This window comes from Hevea brasiliensis, chromosome 4, assembly GCF_030052815.1.
Source record: "Hevea brasiliensis isolate MT/VB/25A 57/8 chromosome 4, ASM3005281v1, whole genome shotgun sequence".
NCBI classification, from domain to species: Eukaryota; Viridiplantae; Streptophyta; class Magnoliopsida; order Malpighiales; family Euphorbiaceae; genus Hevea; species Hevea brasiliensis.
The window spans coordinates 33,915,752-33,934,770 of record NC_079496.1 but is presented as its reverse complement, the minus strand read 5'-3'; the positions used below and the strand labels follow the sequence as shown (position 1 = coordinate 33,934,770).

The 19,019-nt window shown below is 31.8% G+C and overlaps 1 long non-coding RNA gene and 2 other non-coding genes across 3 annotated transcripts; all 3 read right to left on the bottom strand.

The window, feature by feature from the left end:
* Positions 1–261: 261 nt before the first annotated feature.
* Positions 262–3,472, bottom strand: LOC110661984 (uncharacterized). The gene is made up of 2 exons (XR_002496232.2): positions 3,003–3,472; positions 262–1,422 (listed from the first exon to the last, which is right to left on the bottom strand). It is a non-coding gene; the product is annotated as an uncharacterized LOC110661984 (long non-coding RNA).
* On the bottom strand, positions 2,408–2,495 carry LOC131179804 (small nucleolar RNA snoR116). The gene has a single exon (XR_009148690.1). It is a non-coding gene; the product is annotated as a small nucleolar RNA snoR116 (small nucleolar RNA).
* On the bottom strand, positions 2,578–2,661 carry LOC131179805 (small nucleolar RNA snoR117). The gene has a single exon (XR_009148691.1). It is a non-coding gene; the product is annotated as a small nucleolar RNA snoR117 (small nucleolar RNA).
* Positions 3,473–19,019: the final 15,547 nt, after the last annotated feature.

Sequence of the window (19,019 nt, the reverse complement as noted above, 5' to 3'; positions counted from 1 at the left end):
ATTTATCTTTCTCTACCTTTCTTTGCTAGGCAAAATCACTTTATTTCTTTGTGGTTGTTGTTCCTGAAATTACTCGGAAGAACTTGATAAATCTCAAGGGACTTTTGCATTTTTAAATTACATAGGCAAATAATCCTCGAGGACAGATTTCTAAGAAAACGTCTCTGGTTTCCTGCAATTTTCTTAAGTGTTTTATTAAATTTTCACAACAGAATGCAGCATCACAATTTACACGGTTACAATAGCAAGTAATACCGCAGATTAATGTATTTCTCTATATTTTCATAAGATAATTTTCTAGGATCAGTCACATTAGATTGGAAAAGTGTTACATTTCTCGAGTTCCAATTTGCCAAAAAGATAAAACCAACCTCTTGAACGATACCGAATTAGTCTAGATCAGTTGTCAACTTGACCAAAACTTCCCATGAATGAGATGGTAATGTTCAACCAAACCTTCCTGGCTATGCAAAAATAGCAGATTGTTTAAAATCCCAAGTCCTCTTGGATTTAAGATTTTTGTAATACAACGAAGGACCATAGGCCATCTCGGATGTAAAGTAGCACGCTACTGCAAGGAAAGTCATCAGGTAAGCGGCCACCGGAACATTAGAAGCAGCGTAAATACTTGCATTTGTATAGACCCATGGGTCTCCTACATCCCTAACCTCAGGATGAAGTCCGAGAAGCCTCAAGAAAACTTCCGAGGTTCCAGATATTATTAACATATTCAAGAACCATTTGAATCTGAAGAGACTAATTTCTTTATTTTCAGTTTTACTATAAAATATGCTACGTTGAGAAATCCTAACCCTTGATTTTTTTTTTTTTATTCAATTGTTCTCTGGGTTTTACTGGCTTGATTTATTATTGTTCTTTTGAGTTTCTTCCTTAATAGGTGTAGTTTGATCTACTTGGGATAAAGATCTATATTGGAATTACAGCTTTCTAAATATCATCCTTAGCGTGGTTTACCCAAAGGCAAGTTAATTTTCTGCTCGTGGATGCAACCATATATGAAACCTAAACTAAATCAACAAAGTTTTATCATTCATAATTTCTTCTGACAAATTTAATTAAAAAAACATAATTATCTGTATTAAAAAAATAAATAATAGATAAATAAAATAAATTCTCTCTTTCCCAATCTTTTTCCTTTCCCTCTCTCCCTCTCCATCTTGCTAATTTCTCCATGTGCAAATAATATCTCCTTTTCCCTCCCACCATCCCCAACATACCCAAATCAACAAATTCAGACAATAAGAATCAAAATTTCATATTTCAAACAAACTTCAATAAAATTATTCTAAACTTAAGACTATCCCAATTCATGCTAAAACCACTTAAAATACAAAAGGGAGATTAAATGAGGATGATACTAGTTTTCTTCCATTGAAAATCATCTCTGTCACTTCTCTAAAACTTGATCATCAACATGGGAAAAGCAACAAAGATTGGATGATTGAAGAAATACTCAAATTTTGATTCTAAGATTATTCAGATCCAAGATTATTCAAGTATTCAAGAAAAAAATGAATGAACAAAAACCCCAATAAAACAAGAATTATTTTAACTCGGTCGTCCTTGGAGATATAACCCAACATCCAATACACACACACACACAAGCAAAAGAAGAACATGATGTCAAATTCTCATACAATGTCAAATTTATGTGAAATGATCATATTGCATATTGACCATATGCATAATCAGTCAACACAAACGCACAACTGCATGATGTACGCAATTAAAATGTGGGAACATCTGAATGCATAAACCTGATTAATTAACAAGCCATGCCAGAATCTCAGCTCCCAGGATCATATCGGCAACGTACAGCACTGAAAACACTACTGATAAAGCGCATCAGAGACTCTAATTTGTTGCCTTTCACACGTCAGTCGATCATCTCGACATATTACAAGAATATAATAAGATTTTGTTGAAACTGAAAACTCAATCTCAATCCAACAATTAATTGAAATCAGTAATATGGATTTATTTTCTTCATTTTGTTAAGTGTCCATGCCAAAGAAATAAAAGATATAATCACAAAAGAACAATAATCACTTCCTACTTAGGTCAAAACATTACAATCTATTGCACAATCTAATTTTCTATTACTGCATTTCATGATCATGTATCAATTCTAAAAATTTGTTGGGATTGAAACAAATTATAACGCAATACAAGCTATCCCAGATCTTCAGAGATCAGGAAAGCTTAAATTTAAGATTATAAGCACCAAAAATCTTACAATTTAGTAACTAATTCCGTTGTGTCATCCAGATATTAAAAAATTAAGGTAACAAAGAACTAAATGCCCCCACCGATCAAAAACAACATAGTTTCAGAGAAAGACAAATTAAAACACCAATACTAAAAGTAAAAAACAGGAAGAAAGAAAGGGCTCAGAGAGTAATGATTAATGAACATCAACAAGCTCAGTATTGAGCTCTCATAGTTTGATGGTATAGTTATCGTCATCAATGCCCTTTTGCAGTGATTTCTATTAATAAATTGTTCTTCTTTGTTGAAAAAAAAAAATCTTTAAAAAAGGATTAAAAAGATTCGCAAAGGCCTCAGAAGTAGAGATGTTTCAATGCATCAAGAGATAGATATCATCAGATGGTACGGACAATTTTCTATGCATCACAGGCCCAGTCATACTTCACAAAATCAACCATTCTCAACTACATCTTTTCTCATATTTTGGCCAATATCAAACAAAGGAGAGGCTAAGGGGAGATAGATTTGGTAACTGATCTACAAACTGAAAACAGAGAAAATGATACAAAAGAAAAGAGGCCATTGTTAGCAATTAAACAACAGAGAACACAGAGCCAGCCATAAACCCTAATATTTCCCCAAAAGCTAAGATTTTAGACTCAGATAATTCACCAATTCAAACAATTTCTGGGGATTGAACTAGATTATAAAGCATACAAGATCTACAGAAATAAGGAGCCACAAAAGCAGAAATTTTTGTAAAAAATTCTTACAATTCCAAAAGCAAATGTAAATGGGTATGTGGGTACATCTGAATGCATAAGCCTCAAGGAGAAAATTGAGGAAAATGCCAGAATCTCAGCACCAAATCAGTATTGGCAACGTACAGCACTGAAAACGCTATTAAAAATCAAAGCAATCCAGAGACTCTATTTTGTTGCCTTACAAACTCCATTTTGGAAACGCTATTCAAAATCAAAAACAAAATCGAAGCGAAAATGAAAAGAAGATGATTTCACGAACCAAAAGCTCCGCCAAGCGAAACTTATAGAGAGTGTAACAGAAGAAAGAGAGTAGATCTTAACGAAATAAGAGGCGGCCGAAGAGAAAAAAGATGAGCTAGATTTTGGCTAAGTAACCCTAGCTCAAAACGACCTAGTTTTGCGCTTATGACTTCAAATTTACCTAGTGCACAACTAATTGGGTCTAGTGTGGGCGCTGGTTCTGGATCGGGCAGTTGTAGTTCATGGTCAGGGGAACCTAAACCCAGTTAAGGGGGCAGGTTCTGGTCCATTAAAGTTTCAGTTTAGTTCTGAGCAAGCCGTGTGGGCCCGCGCGATATTGTGGGTTTATTTTAATATATATATTATGATGTTAATATGATAAATAAATTAAAAATATATTTAATTTTATTTTCGAATAATATAAATATTATACTTACATTATATAAATACAATTATTATCTATTAATAATTATTAAATTATTTAGACAATCTAATTAAAATAAATTTTAATTATTTATTACTTATAAATTAAATTTACACATTTAATAAATTAATAATCAACTTTAAATAGATATTATGGAAAACTCCATTAAATATTATTTTTTAAAATATTTTTAGATAATAATAATAATATAATAATAATAATAATACAAAAGAGTAATAATATTAAACAAAATCTTACTTATTTTTTGATAAATAAAATATTATTATTTTAAAATAGTGTTAAAAAAAATTAAAAAGTGCAAGAAATATTGCTAAAATAGATTAACAATTTGCTATTATTATATTTTCCTTGTAATAAACTGAAAGTATGATGTTTCATTAATATAATGTCGATGTATAAAGTAACAATCAAAATTGATTTAATAAATATAATAATTATTAACGCAAATTTAGCAATTACATTCTCAAATAATTAGAAAAATTAAATAATAAAAATAATGTGAATTTATATACAATCACTTAAGTGGTTTAAATTTAAATAAACAAAAATTAAAAATTTAATTAATAAAATAATATACTTAGATAAAAATTTTAATAGGGACTCAAATATTTTTTCCAGTTCAAAAGATTTAAATTGAAAAGAAAAAGTGAAGTATCATATGAAAAATCAAAGATGATATGTAAAAAATTAAAAAATTTACTTTTATTAATAAAGTAAAAAAATAAAAAACATAAAGATATTGAAAATAAGAAATCTCAACGGGATAAAATAATCATAACGTTATTATTACAATGGTGAATCAGAATTTATTACAAATAAAATTGTTCTAAATTTATAATAATAATAATAACAATAATAATTAAACAATTTAAAAGTAATTGAAACTAAATTAAAATAAAATAATATATATATATGTGTGTGTGTGTGTGTGTGTAAAGGAAAAACAATATGTGAGCAGTGTGCAAAACGGCCCATATGCAATTTCGTTTGGATATGTGGCAAACAGGTATCACCATTTATTTAAGACCACATATCATAAAAAAAAAAAAAAAAAAAAAAAAGGATAGAGAGGTCATTTCACTGTTCCTTAATAATAGCAAAAGTGTTATGGGTTTTATTATAGTATAATAATTGATTTGAAAAAGCAACCAAGTCGATTTTAATTTTGATTTCAATTCTATTCTAATTTGATATAAATTGAAAGGAAAAGACCCATGATCACATGCCTATAGAGCAAATACGATTTAAGTCAAATTCATATTGATCAATTTTTGTCTCAAATTTGATTAGATTTATTTTGGTCTACTTACCGTAAACATCCCTACTTTTCTTTTCCCCTCAAAGGTGACAATCCATTAAGCCCTAACCAGGCATCTCTAAATATATAAAGTGACATTGTTATAAGGGAATACACAAAAAAGAATCTTCCTTTAGAGCTATTGAGGCTAGGCAACGAGCTGCCTTGTTACAATCCTTCGAACAAAAGAAAAGGAAACCCCATCTAGCATATGTGACATTGTTATAATATCTTGCACTAGGGGCAAGTAGATTTCGGTTTAAATCGAAAAATAGAACCGAACCAAATCAATTCAGTTCAGTCGGTTCGATTTTAAAATTCAATTGGTTCGGTTTTATATTATAAAAATTTTAATTATTTCGGTTCGGTTCGGTTTTGAAGAGAAAAAAATCGGTTAAACTGAACTGAACTGAAAGTAATTTTATATATTTAAATCGAACCGAATTAATTTTTGAATTGATTTATTTTTATGGGAAATTTATGAATTATATTTAATTTTTTATATATAAATTGTTTAATTTTATTGATTAATGGTTATTAGGTTCAAACCAAAATTAAAATTAGACTAAATAACTTGAAAATCAAGTATAAATTAAAAAATCAATCAAAAATCAAAATTGATTGGTTTGAATAGAACCAAACTGAAATAGAGTGGTTCGGTTCGATTTGATTTTTCATCCATTTCAGTTCGGTTCGATTTCTATAATATATAATTCGGTTTTCATAATTTAATTTGATTCGATTCAGTTCGGTTTGAACCGAATGCTCACCCCTTTCTTGCACAACATCTTGGATTTTACTTAGGGTTGTTCCTCCTTAGAGAGCCAAAATTTTGATCTTGGAATCCCCTTCTAAAATAATGCTTCTAAAACCTTTGGCAATGGCTAATTGAATAACATCTCTACAACCCAAGGCTTCTAAAATAAAGGGGGTCTACCATACCATATAGTCTCTGCACTGTCCAACCAAATGGTGAGTCCAAACTATTTTGAGTAATTGCTGCTACCAAACTTGTGTCTATTGTTTTTCTCTTCGCCCTATCAAAATTGAATTTGAGAATGCCATCAAGAAGACAAATGAAGATATGTTGTTCAAGGTCACAAACTGTGGGGGAAGGAGGGTGCTCTACCTAATTGGCTACCCTAAATTCCTCATAATGTCTAATGGATTGGTGGAGAACATCTTGAAAAGAAAAGTGTCAGTTGATTAAAAACCAATTGATTTCTACATTTCCATATGTGCCACAAGATAAAACCAAACAACAAAATCAACTCTTCTCCATTTTCATGAGTGGACAGATAATTGTGACTTCCATCCAAATATCTTTAATGTCCCTTAGCCTTGAATGGAACCAAACATCCATGGCCCTTAGCATGGTGGACCTTAGCCTCAAAGGAGAATGGAACCAAACATCCATGGCCCTAGAACATGTAAAGAATAGGTGCCTAACAATTTCCACTTCCCCACAAGAATCACAATCCTTATAAAATTGAGGTAGTTTTCTATTCAAGAGCTCATTGTAGGCATCCCTCATTTAACATCTTCCAGATGAAAATAAATACCTTATTTGGCAAATTAATACCCCATAACTTCTTCCAAAAGCTATTCATGGCTGCACTCGATGATGGTCCAAGATCTGTAATTTCCCTCCCTCTCTTGGCCTTAAGGACTTCCTTTGTAATAGTCTGAAACTGGACAATTACTATGTAACAACCCCTGATCCGGCAGCATAATAGCTGAACCGGAAGCGTTACCTATAATTTCCATAACCTGTAATAAGAATTATATCTCAATTTCATATAAATATTCCATCATATATCACATAAACAAAATACAAACTTTACATATCATATCATTGAAGGAGTGGAAGTGTGAATAAAAGGCATTAGAACCTTGAATTTCAAAAATTATATCTAAGGTTACATGCACCATACCAAGTGTCTTATGATCCTAATCAATTTTCAATGCCCAATTGCATACCAAAACAGATTTTAGCATGCATTAAAATTCCATTTATCATTAAAGATTATGAATTAACATTTAATTCAATTAAACCCTAACTAAAAATGGGATTTTTAGGTACTAATCTCTTGATACACAATTGAAGCCTCTTAGGATGTTTTTAAGACCTCAAATGTTGTCCCTCTAGTTTATCCACCACAAGCACACATCACAGTTACAATGGCAGCCCCTAGATTGGCTTCTCAAGCATTGTCAACGAATTTTGAGATAAGGTTTTGCTTTGTGAAGGTTGTATGAATGTATTGCGAGTTAGAAACACTTTCTAATAATTTTAATTCAAGAGAAAATAAAAGTTTTTTCCCTTGAATCAATTGAGAAATTGAAGAGGAGAGGGAGAGACATGTTGCCGTCCAACTTAAGAGAAAAGAGAGAGGAGTGTGTTTTTTTCTTTATATACTTAGGTCAAACCCTAACTTACTCCCTTACCACATGTCATCACAAGATCCCATCTTGTTATTATTTGATTTAATCCTATGAAGCCAAGCGTCAAGCTCCATTTAAATCATGACATGTGATCTTCCATCATAGAAAGACAAGTGGCAAGATCATAGGTGCCATGTGTCACCATCTTATGGTGTCACATGTCACCATGTGAAAAGACCAATTTGCCCTTACTTTTTAATTTGAGTTTTCAACCCAAAATTATAATTTCTCCTCTTTAAATCAATTTATATCAAACATAAATTAATTAATTAATTAATTAATTTCCATTAATTAATTTCTCATAATTAAATTCATATTTAATCAAATTAAATATAACTTTAATTTATACCATACATCCAATAACCTAGATTTGGTTTCAAGTCATGCTAGGGACTTTGCAATCTTATTGCAAACCAAACCTCTTTAATTAATTAATTAAACTCTTTAATTAATCAATTAAATCACATTTTAAATGGTGATTGGCTTGTGCATATGTGTGACTTACTAGGCTCATTACTTATTGACAATGAGAAATGATATTAACTCTTAATATCATTAGAACTCTTTCTTACCGTAAATAATTTCTCTAAATCATTTCAGATAACTTATAGACCATGGTTGACACCTAGCATATTATGCCATGGCTACCCAATTAGTAATAAGGTATACCTTAAATGAACCTTTAATCATATGTTATCATTGTTAGTAGTATGCCCTAGAGCATATCATTTTGTATGTATCTTGTACATATTTTATTAATAAAAAGGCAAATTCACTTTTCCGTTTACATAATATATTTATATGTAATCGAAAAGGTCCATTGATATTTTGTTGAAAATTCTATTCTTAAGTTGTTAAGAATATGAATGATAGTATTTTTAGAACAAAGTATCATAAATTAGTTCACAATCGAGGATACTTGACAAAGGACATGACTTATCCAGAAAGATTGTAATCATGTTTGTTCCCAAGGTATTTATATGAGATATAAATAAGATGGAGTGGTGAGTCTCATGCCACATAACAAATATGATACGCACTTATACATGATAAGTAGGCCGAATCAGTGACGCTTATGACAAGCACATAGAGTTTAGTCTTGTTAATATATTGTCATATATCATATCAGTGCATATAATCTTTAGACCTAAGATAACATAGTTATCTTGTATATAGGTGGTTTGAGTTTGATACTGCTTTCATACTTGTACTGTGTATGGGTATATGGGCATGTGTTGGCTCCTACTAGTTATATATGGAGATAGGTGTTGATTAAGATGGAATCCGTTACCCTAAGTAAATAGGGATAAAATCCTATGTTCATTTAATTGTTCTTGATGTTTCAAGTTCCTGGCCAGGACAGACAGATTTAGTCAGAAAAGAGTTTCTGACAAGAAAATCTAATTAATCAAGAACTGGAATTAAAAGAGAACATAATGTTCATAGCAAATGGGGTTTGACATTAACCATGACTCCAACTCGAATTGGGATTTTGTAACGGAGAGATTCTAGTGCATGGTAACATATGATTAAAGGTTCATTTAAGGTATTCCTTATTACTCATTAGGTGGCCATGGCATACTATTCTAGGTGTCAACCATGGTCTATGAGATGCCTGAAATGATTTAGAGAAATCATTTACGGTAAGAAAGAGTTCTAATGATATTAAGAGTTAATATCATTTTTTATTGCCAATAAGTAATGAGTCTAGTAAGTCACACATCTACACAAGCTAATCACCATTTAAAATATAGTTTAATTAATTAATTAAAGAGTTTAATTAATTAATTAATTAAAGAGGTTTGGTTTGCAATAAGATTGCAAAGTCCGTAGCATGACTTGAAACCAAATCTAGGTTATTGGATGTATAGTATAAATTAAATTTGTATTTAATTTGATTAAATATGAATTTAATTATGAGAAATTAATTAATGGAGATTAATTAATTTATTTATTTATATTTGATATAAATTGATTTAAAGAGGAGAAATTATAATTTTGGATTGAGAACTCAAATTAAAAAGTAAGGACAAATTGGTCTTTTCACATGGTGACACATGGCACCATGAGATGGTGACACATGGCACCATATGATCTTGCCACTTGTCTTCCTATGATGGAAGACCATATGTCATGATTTAAATGGAGCTTGACACTTGGCTTTATAGGATTAAATCAAACAATAACAAGATGGGATCTTGTGATGATATGTGGCAAGGCAGTTAATGAGGGTTTGACCTAAGTATATAAAGAAAAGTAATAAAGGAAAAAAATCACTACTCTCTCTTTTCTCTCATGTTGGACAGTAACATGGAGTCTTCTTCTTCTCTTCAATTTCTTAATTGATTCAAAGGGAAAAACTTTGATTTCCTCTTGAATTAAAATTATTAGAAAGTGAATATAACTCTCAATACATTCATACAACCTTTACAAAGCATAAACCCCATCTCAAAATTGATTTACAAGGTTTGAGAAGCGAATCTAGGGGCTGCCATTGCAACTTTGGTGTGTGCTTGTGGTGGACAAACTAGAGGGACAATATTTGGGGTCCTAAGAACATCCTGGTTTTGCATCAATTGTGCATCAAGAAGTTAGTACCTAAAAATCTCTCTTTTAGTTAGGGTTTAATTGAATTAAATGTTAATTCATAATCTTTAATGGAAAATGAAATTTTAATGCATGCTAAAATATATTTTGGTATGCAATTGGGCATTGAAAATTGATTAGGATCATAAGACACTTTGTATGGTGCATGTAACCTTAGAAATAATTTTTGAAATTCAAGATTCTAATACCCTTTAATCCACGCTTCCACTCCTTCAATTGGTATCAAAGCCACTATATTTGTCACTAAGATTGTTTATGAGGTTTAATTGTGTGATTGGATCAAATTTGGATTGATTCAAAGCTAGTTGGGTGCTCAAAGGGGGCGGTATGAATGTGAAACACGCCCCAAATGTGTGTTTTTAGTTTGGGCTTGGTTTTTGGGCCCATTATGTAATTGTTGTGTATTTTAAGGCCCATAATTAAGCCCATACCTAATTATATTTAATTAGAAATTTTAATCACACAATTAATTTTTGAAAATTGTTTTCAAGATATTAAATTTGAAAAAGAGTTTCTAAATTTAAACTTATTTGAATAAGATTCAAATCTGAATTTTAGTTGAATATGTGATATTCAATTTAATTTTTAGTATGTATATTTTATTTAATTGTTAAATTTTAATATGCATGATGGATGATCATGGACAATAAAAGACCAATGTGATTGGATTTATTTCTTTTATTTTTCTTTGGATTGTAAAATAATTAATTTTATTTTAGTGACATGTATTATAAATGTTGTAATAATTTGGGTTGTAATTTCATTTATTTGAGGATTTTAAAATCCATATTCTTGTAAACTCACCTTGGTATGCCAAGGATTACAATGTAATTGAATTGCAAGAAGATCAAGGAGGTCAAGAGCATTGGTGGGACCAGTGCGAGGAAATCAAGATCAAGTGTTGATTATGTACTCCTTCAGCAACTCTTGTAAAATGAATGAATGAAATACACCTAGTAATGCCCTGATTCAATTCTTGGTGGCTCAGAATTGAATCCCTTGGAAAGTCCATGATCATACCATATTATTTGTTTATCCATGTATGCATGAGATGTATGTGAATGTATGCAAGTATATGATATATGCATGCCCATTAGATAATGTGCAAAGTGAGACCATAATAGTAATTAAGTAGATCACAAAATCTTCCAAACAACTGATTAAGTTGGAAATGGTATAATTAAGGTAATTATATCATGGCCCTCCATTGAGCAATTATTTTAAGAAATTTTAAATACTTACATGTGATGCATTTATTTAAGAGATTTTCTTAAGAATAATTGTTAAGCATAAGATGTTTTAAATATGTAAATAGTTGGTGGCCAATAATGGATATGCCTGAGGATATTAAAATTATTTGCATGTTTACTGGCTCAATGGGATCAACTTAACTAATGCAAAATAAATCAATAATGGATGTGCTTGAGATTTTGAGCATTAGAGGCTAAATAAATGATTGAACCTCACATGAGATGTGATGGACAATATGTTGCTCAAGTTTATTGTAATTCCAATAATGGATGTGCCTGAGGATGATCAATAAGACTATAAGAATTCAATCACCCACTAGAAATCCATCCAACTAGGATTTCCGTTTCCTACTTTGGAAGTGTAGGATTCACCATGTTAGTGAGATTTGATTAAAAGACCATAATCATTTTAGTTAATTACTTGATACATTTACTAATTAATCTAGTTATTTTCTGCAGTTAATTTTTCTGATAATAATGAGCACACAACAACCACCACCATCCAATATCCTTGCAAGTATACTTGATCACAATAGGTCATCGGGACTTAATCTTTCTAATTGGCTTAGAAATTAAAAACTTATCCTGAACCTAGAACATAAAGAATATGTTTTAGACTCAAAGGTTCCTAGTTCCTTACCTCCAAAGGCCATTCAAAAGGAACTAGACACTTTGGACAAGTGGAAGGAGCATGATATGAGAGTCAAATGTTACATGCTTACTTCTATGACTAATGAGTTACAAAAGCAGCATAAAAATATGCAGAATGCAAGTGAGATCCTCCTTCACCTACAAGAGTTGTATGGTGAGCACAGCAGAAATGCTAGGTATGAGATATCTAGACAGCTATTCCGCATGAGGATGTTTGAGGGACAGAATATAGGAGATCATGTCCACAAGATGATTCGGCTTATTGAGTAGCTGGAACATCTTGATTTTCACATGGATTTCCAACTGCAGACAGATCTGATCCTTTAGTCCCTGCCTGAGTCATTTGGGAATTTTGTGACAAATTTTCATATGACAAAGCAAGAGTGTACTTTGGCTAGGTTGCTTAACATGCTGGTTATTGCCCAAAAGAATATGCCGGCCAATAAAGGAAAAGAGGTGGCTTTGATTGCATCTTCTTCTTATGCTAGAAACTCCAAAAAGAAGAAGGGCAATAAGAATAAGAAACCTCAAATTCCTGGACCTTCCAAGAAGATAGCCAAGCAGAAGGGCAAGACCGAAGCTGGCAAAGGCAAGGGAAAGTGTTTCCACTGCCAGAAGGATGGGTATTGGAAAAGGAACTGCCCAGAGTATCTTACTTCTCTAAAGGACGAGAAGGTTAGACCTTTATAAGGTATGTCTGTGTCTTATTATTTAGATTCTGATGATACTCATATTTCATCTACAGCTTAGGTTTTAGATACTGGTGCTAGTTCTTACATTACTTTTAATATGCAAGAACTAGCAAGTAGTGGCAGCTTACAGTCGTGAGATATTAGACTCCGGGCTCAACTGTTGAAGCTTTAGCCATAGGATCTAAATCTTTATATATGTATGGACATGTTTTGTATTTAAATAATATTTTGTATGTACCTGATGCTTTTAAGAATATCATTTCTATATCTAGTTTAACTAGAAATGGCTATGAATTTCAGTTCACAAATGATGTTTGCAATATTTATTTTGAAAATAAATATGTTGGCTTGGGTTATATGCAAAATGGACTTTATTATTTAGATAATAATGTTAAATACAAATCTAATGCAAGCAATCTAAATGAATGTAATGCTATGATGAAAATCAACTCAAATTCAAAATATATTTGGCACTTAAAATTAGGTCATGTTGCAGAAGATAGGGTTGCAAAGCTGGAGAAAATAGGGATTTTATCCTCATTGGGTTCTGAACCCACTCCAACTTGTGAATCCTGCCTTCAAGGCAAAATGACTAGATCACTTTTTGTTGGACAAGGGTTAAGAGCTGAAAATATTTTGGAATTGATACATAGTGATGTATGTGGTCCATTTAAGAAAATGGATAGAGGCAGTTTTCATTATTTTATTATCTTTACTGATGATAAATCAAGGTTTGGGTATTTGTATTTGATGAAACACAAACATGAATCCTTTGAAAAGTTCAAAGAATTTAAATGTAAAGCAGAAAATCAAATAGGAAAAAGTATTAAAACTCTTCGATCAGATCATGGAGGTGAATACTTAAGTACTGAATTTGATGAATACTTGAAAGAGCATGGCATTATCTCCCAACTAACTCCTCCAGGAACGCCACAACTGAATGGTGTATCTGAAAGGAGAAATTGTACCCTATTAGATATGGTACACAGTATGATGAGCTATACTGATATGCCAATCTCCTTTTGGGAGATTTCATTAGAATCAGCTTTGCATATTCTGAATAGGATTCCATCAAAATCAATCTCTTCCACACCTTATGAGATATGGCATGAAAGAAAACCGAGTCTTAAGCATGTTAAGATTTGGGGTTGTCCAGCTTATATTAAAAAGTTGAACACTGATAAATTGGAAACCATATCAGAAAAAGGTCGATTTGTTGGATATACAAAAGAAAGTTTTGGATATATATATATATATATATATATATATATATTTTTTTTTTTCCTACATCACAAAAAGTTGTGGTAAGCAGAGATACCATATTTCTTGAACAACAGTTTATTCAAGAAGGTGGCAAAGGAAGACAAATAAAGTTAGAATTGGAGAATTCTGATCAACCAACAGATCAAATAGATATAGATCCATCTAGTTAACTTACACCTATTGATGAAACATCTACAGTAATTCCTCGCAAATCGATTAGGATATCTCACCCACCAGTGAGATATGGTTTTCTTCATAAAGATGAACAAGAGTTGTTTACTCATGAAGAAATATATCAGAGAGATGATCCTCTTACCTATGAAGAAGCTATATCAGATATAGATTCTTCAAAATGGATTAAAGCTATGAAATCCGAAATTGTTTTCATGCATAAGAACCATGTTTGGGACCTTATTGACCCACATGGAGGTATTGTACCTATAGGGAATAAATGGGTTTTCAAGAAGAAAATTGGTTCTGATGGAAAGGTAGAGACCTATAAAGCAAGGCTAGTTGCGAAAGGGTTTTGCCAAAGGCAAGGAATCGATTAAGAGGAGACTTTCTCGCCTGTTGCCATGCTTAAATCAATTAGGATTTTATTAGCAATAGCTGCATACTATGATTATGAGATTTGGCAATGGATGTCAAAACAGCTTTTCTCAATTGAAACATTAATGAAAACATTTTCATGGAACAACCTAAGGGTTTTGAATCCCAAGATGGTTTCAAGGTATGCAAGCTAAAACGATCTATTTATGGGTTGAAACAAGCTTCAAGGAGTTTGAACATCCGTTTTGATGAAGTCATTAAATCATTTGGTTTTATCAAAAATATGGATGAGCCATGTGTATACAAGAATGTTAGTAAGAGTGTTGTCACTTTCCTTGTTTTATATGTAGATGACATTTTATTGATAGGTAATGACATAGGTATGTTTGACAACTGTCAAGGTATAGTTGTCAAATACATTCTCTATGAAAGACTTAGGGGAGACAACCTATATTCTTGGAATTTGCATCTATAGAGATAGAGCAAAAAGAATAATTGGTTTATCCCAAAGTCAATACTTGGAAAAGGTGTTAAAGAGGTTTAACATGCTTGATTCCAAGAAAGGATTGTTACCAGTAAGACATGGTATCCACCTTTCTAAAGAGATGTCTCCAAAGACACCAGAAGAAAGAGATAAAATGGCCAGGATTCCATATGCTTCGACTATTAGAAGTTTAATGTATGCAATGTTGTGTACTAGGCCGAATATCGCATATGCTGTTAGTTTGACTAGCAGGTTTCAATCCAATCCAGGTTTGAAACACTGGATAGCTGTCAAGAATATCCTTAAGTACTTGAGAAGAACTAAGGATTTATTCTTGATTTATGGAGGTGGTGACTTGCAATTGGATGGTTATACTGATTTTGATTTTCAATCAAATATCGATAATAGAAAGTCTACATCTGGATTTGTGTTCATTTGTAATGGAGGTGCAGTTAGTTGGAAGAGTTCCAAACAGAGTACGATTGCTGATTCCACTATAGAGGCCGAGTATATTGCTGCATCAGATGCTGCAAAAGAGGCTATTTGGATAAAAAAGTTCGTGACAGAACTTGTAGCAGTTCCTTCCATTGAGTCAGTAGTTCCTTTATATTGTGACAACAATGGAGCGATCATATAGGCTAAGGAACCCCGGTCTCACCAGAAATCCAAACACATAGAAAGGCGCGACCACATTATCAGAGAGATAGTTGGGCGAGACGATGTAGCAATGCAGAAAATAGCATTAGTCGAAAATCCAGTTAATCCATTTACAAAGCCTATATCACAAACTCAGTTAGACCGATATCTTGAGAAGATGGGTCTAAGATATTGTAATGAATGGCTCTAGTGCTAGTTGGAGATTGTTAGTAGTATGCCCTAGAGCATATCATTTTGTATATATCTTGTACATATTTTATTAATAAAAAGCCAATTTCACTTTTTCAGTTACATAATATATTTATATGTAATTGAAAAGGTCCATTGATATTTTGTTAGAAATTCTATTCTTAAGTTGTTAAAAATATGAGTGACAGTATTTCCAAAACAAAGTATCATAAATTGGTTCACAATTAAGGATACTTTACAAAGGACATGACTTATCCAAAAATATTGTAATCAAGTTTGTTCCCAAGGTATTTATATGAGATATAAATAAGATAGAGTGGTGAGTCTCATGCCACATAACAAACATGATAGACACTTATACTGTAACACCCTCACTATAGCAATTCCGTACATTCTACTGTTTCGGTGACTAGTGTCGATCGAGACAGTTAGAACGCCTGGTAAAATATTTAAACTAAAGTGAGGAACCATAATTAACTCAAATATTAATAAGAAAAATTTAGAAAAAATTTTAGAAATAAAATACAATCAAGTTAAACGAACCGGTGCCCTAGCGATGGGTAACCCAATGGGAAGTTGCGGTCCTCGTAACTAGTAGCCTTAGACCCAAGTGAAAATTCATAAAATAATTTTTGAGACTCCAGAGAAGAGTCATTGAGGGTTCTATGGCATTAGAATGCCAAGAAAATGCTTAGAAAATTTTTTCAATTGGTACAGATAATTTTAGTCTGTTAAGCCAAACGGATGGCATTTTCGTCATTTCGTCTTCAGAGATGATTTTTGGCCGACTTGTCCAGTTAAGTAAATAATTGTTATGACATAAAATATGAATAAATATTGCTAAAAATTGAATTGGAAATGAGTAGAAAAGAAAAGGAAAGAAAAATGAAAGAAATTAGGAATTATAACATCATATGATGTCATTAAACACTCTCCACCCAATCACAAATTGACAAGCCTCTTAAAAGGGATAAAAACTAAATAAAAAAGAGACAAAATGAAAAACCAATCTGCACTTGTCTTCCCCAATCAGCCGTAACAAGAGAAAAAGAGAAAGAGAGAAGAGAGAAACCTCCATTGGAGCACACTTCAAGCTTGTGTTCTACCCCCAAAACCACCTCAAAACCCTAGCTTTCCTTCACAAAAATTCATCCTCACACCTAGAGCAAGCTTTGGACAGCAAAAATAAAGGAAGAAAGTGAAGTTTTGAAGTCTTAGAAGTGACCCCATTCAAGGTTAGTGCTAAATCTCTTACTTTTCTCCTTATATTTTTTATTTGAATTTTGAGTTAAGTTAGAAAATGGAGAAAATTTGAAGAAAATATGCATGTTAGGAACATTCTAATTTTTGGCAGCCATGGGGGAAGGTTGAGAATTGTTGATTTAATTGAATTAAGTTGCTTGGGAATGATGTTTGATAACTATATTAGAGTTAGATGTTGATTTTGTGTATATTAGATGAAGTGATGGATTGTTAGGGTTAGGGTTTGTGATGAATTGAGGGTTATTGTATTTTAATGTTAAGTGGAGCTTTAATGGTCAATTAGTGACCATTTGGCTTATTATAATGAGGAATTAAAGTGAATTGTGCCATGAGAATTGAGGTTGGGTGTGCTGCCTTGAGTGCCCTGCAGGTCTGGATGTGAGTCTAGCATGTTTGGGCAGTTATAACTTGAGTTGTATAGGTTTAATTGGTTCAAGACCAATTGGAAATGAAACTAGACACATAATGGCATAACTTTGGTGAAGAAACCTTACCCGGAAAACCAAATCAAGTTGACCTAGAAATTACCCTAATCCGGGTGACCAACAAGCTGTCCCTGGAAAATGACTAAATGAATAATATTTGTTCAAATGGTCATAACACAGTGTAGGTAAGTTCAATTGATATGAAATTTTACCAGCAGAAAGCTGAGACATATCCCTACAACTTTCATGAAGAACACAAATTCAAATTCTGATCATAACCTAGTCAAATTGCCAACCAAACTTAGGTCACCAAATCTGGTAGAACCAAATTGCCTAGAAATTCTGGGTATAGGTTAATCCAGCCAGTTATGGTAAAATGACCATAACTTGAGCTACAAAACTCCAAATGGAGTGATTCAAAAAATGAAATGTAACTAGACACAATAAGAAACAACTTTCATGAAGATAATTTTGTCAAATTTCTACTGTAAAAATGACCAATAGAACAGTAAACCTAGGGTATGAAATCTGAAAATTTTGAATAACATAAGATAAGCTTTGAAATGGTATTAGAAATCAATACCAATAAAAATAAAATGCAAAATGTGGTATCTTGGAGAACTTAGGTTCAATAAATTTATTATGTATTAAAAAGTCAACAATTTAAGTGAATAATAATGTGAATAGTAATATAAAGACACAAAGTATAAAAACTAAATTGGTAGAGGAAATTAAGGCATGAAATTTGGAATCCATGAAATGTTTATGGATATCTTGGAATAGGTAATTGAGATTTATACTCTTAACACTAATGGAGTTCATAATCTATTAGCAATACAACTTGAAGTATGAAATGTAATTTACATGAATAGATTGTTAAATGTATAAATGAGATTAAAGTGTCATTTGGGATTTAAGTTCCCATCTAGAGAGAAAGGAAAAATGTTTTGAATACAATGGTACATGTGAACCATTGTTTTGAATTGTGATCAATATGAATAACATAATGAATGAATAAATGAATTATATTAATGTATGAATGAGACATTAGTTCTCATTATTGTAGAAAGGAAAAGTACTTTAAATACAATGGTATAAAAGGATAATTGATGTGAATTGTGATCATATAAATGATCAAATGAATGTATAAATTATAATTGAAATTTATCATGAAATAATGAAGTCATAAAACACAATATATTAATATTTAATAATATTATGTGCCCTTGTATTGCCTAAACATGTGTGTCATATTGGATAGTTTGGCATGCCAATAGGGTATTATTTTAGCAGTACTACGAAAGGCTTCATGCCTGTATTCATGGCTTTATGCCCGTATTCATGGCTTTTATGCCAATTATATGTTATCATGGCTTTTAGCCATATTGATGTTATCATGGCTTTTTAGCCATACTGATTGCATACGTGGTTGACGTTCTGGGTCACATGGTATTACGACACCGCAGTGTCCAGTGCCAACGACCCGTTATCTAGTTTAGTCAGCCTGTTATATGTTACTTGGGCAATTTAATTTATTAAAATAAGTTATGAATATTAGCAATTAAAAAT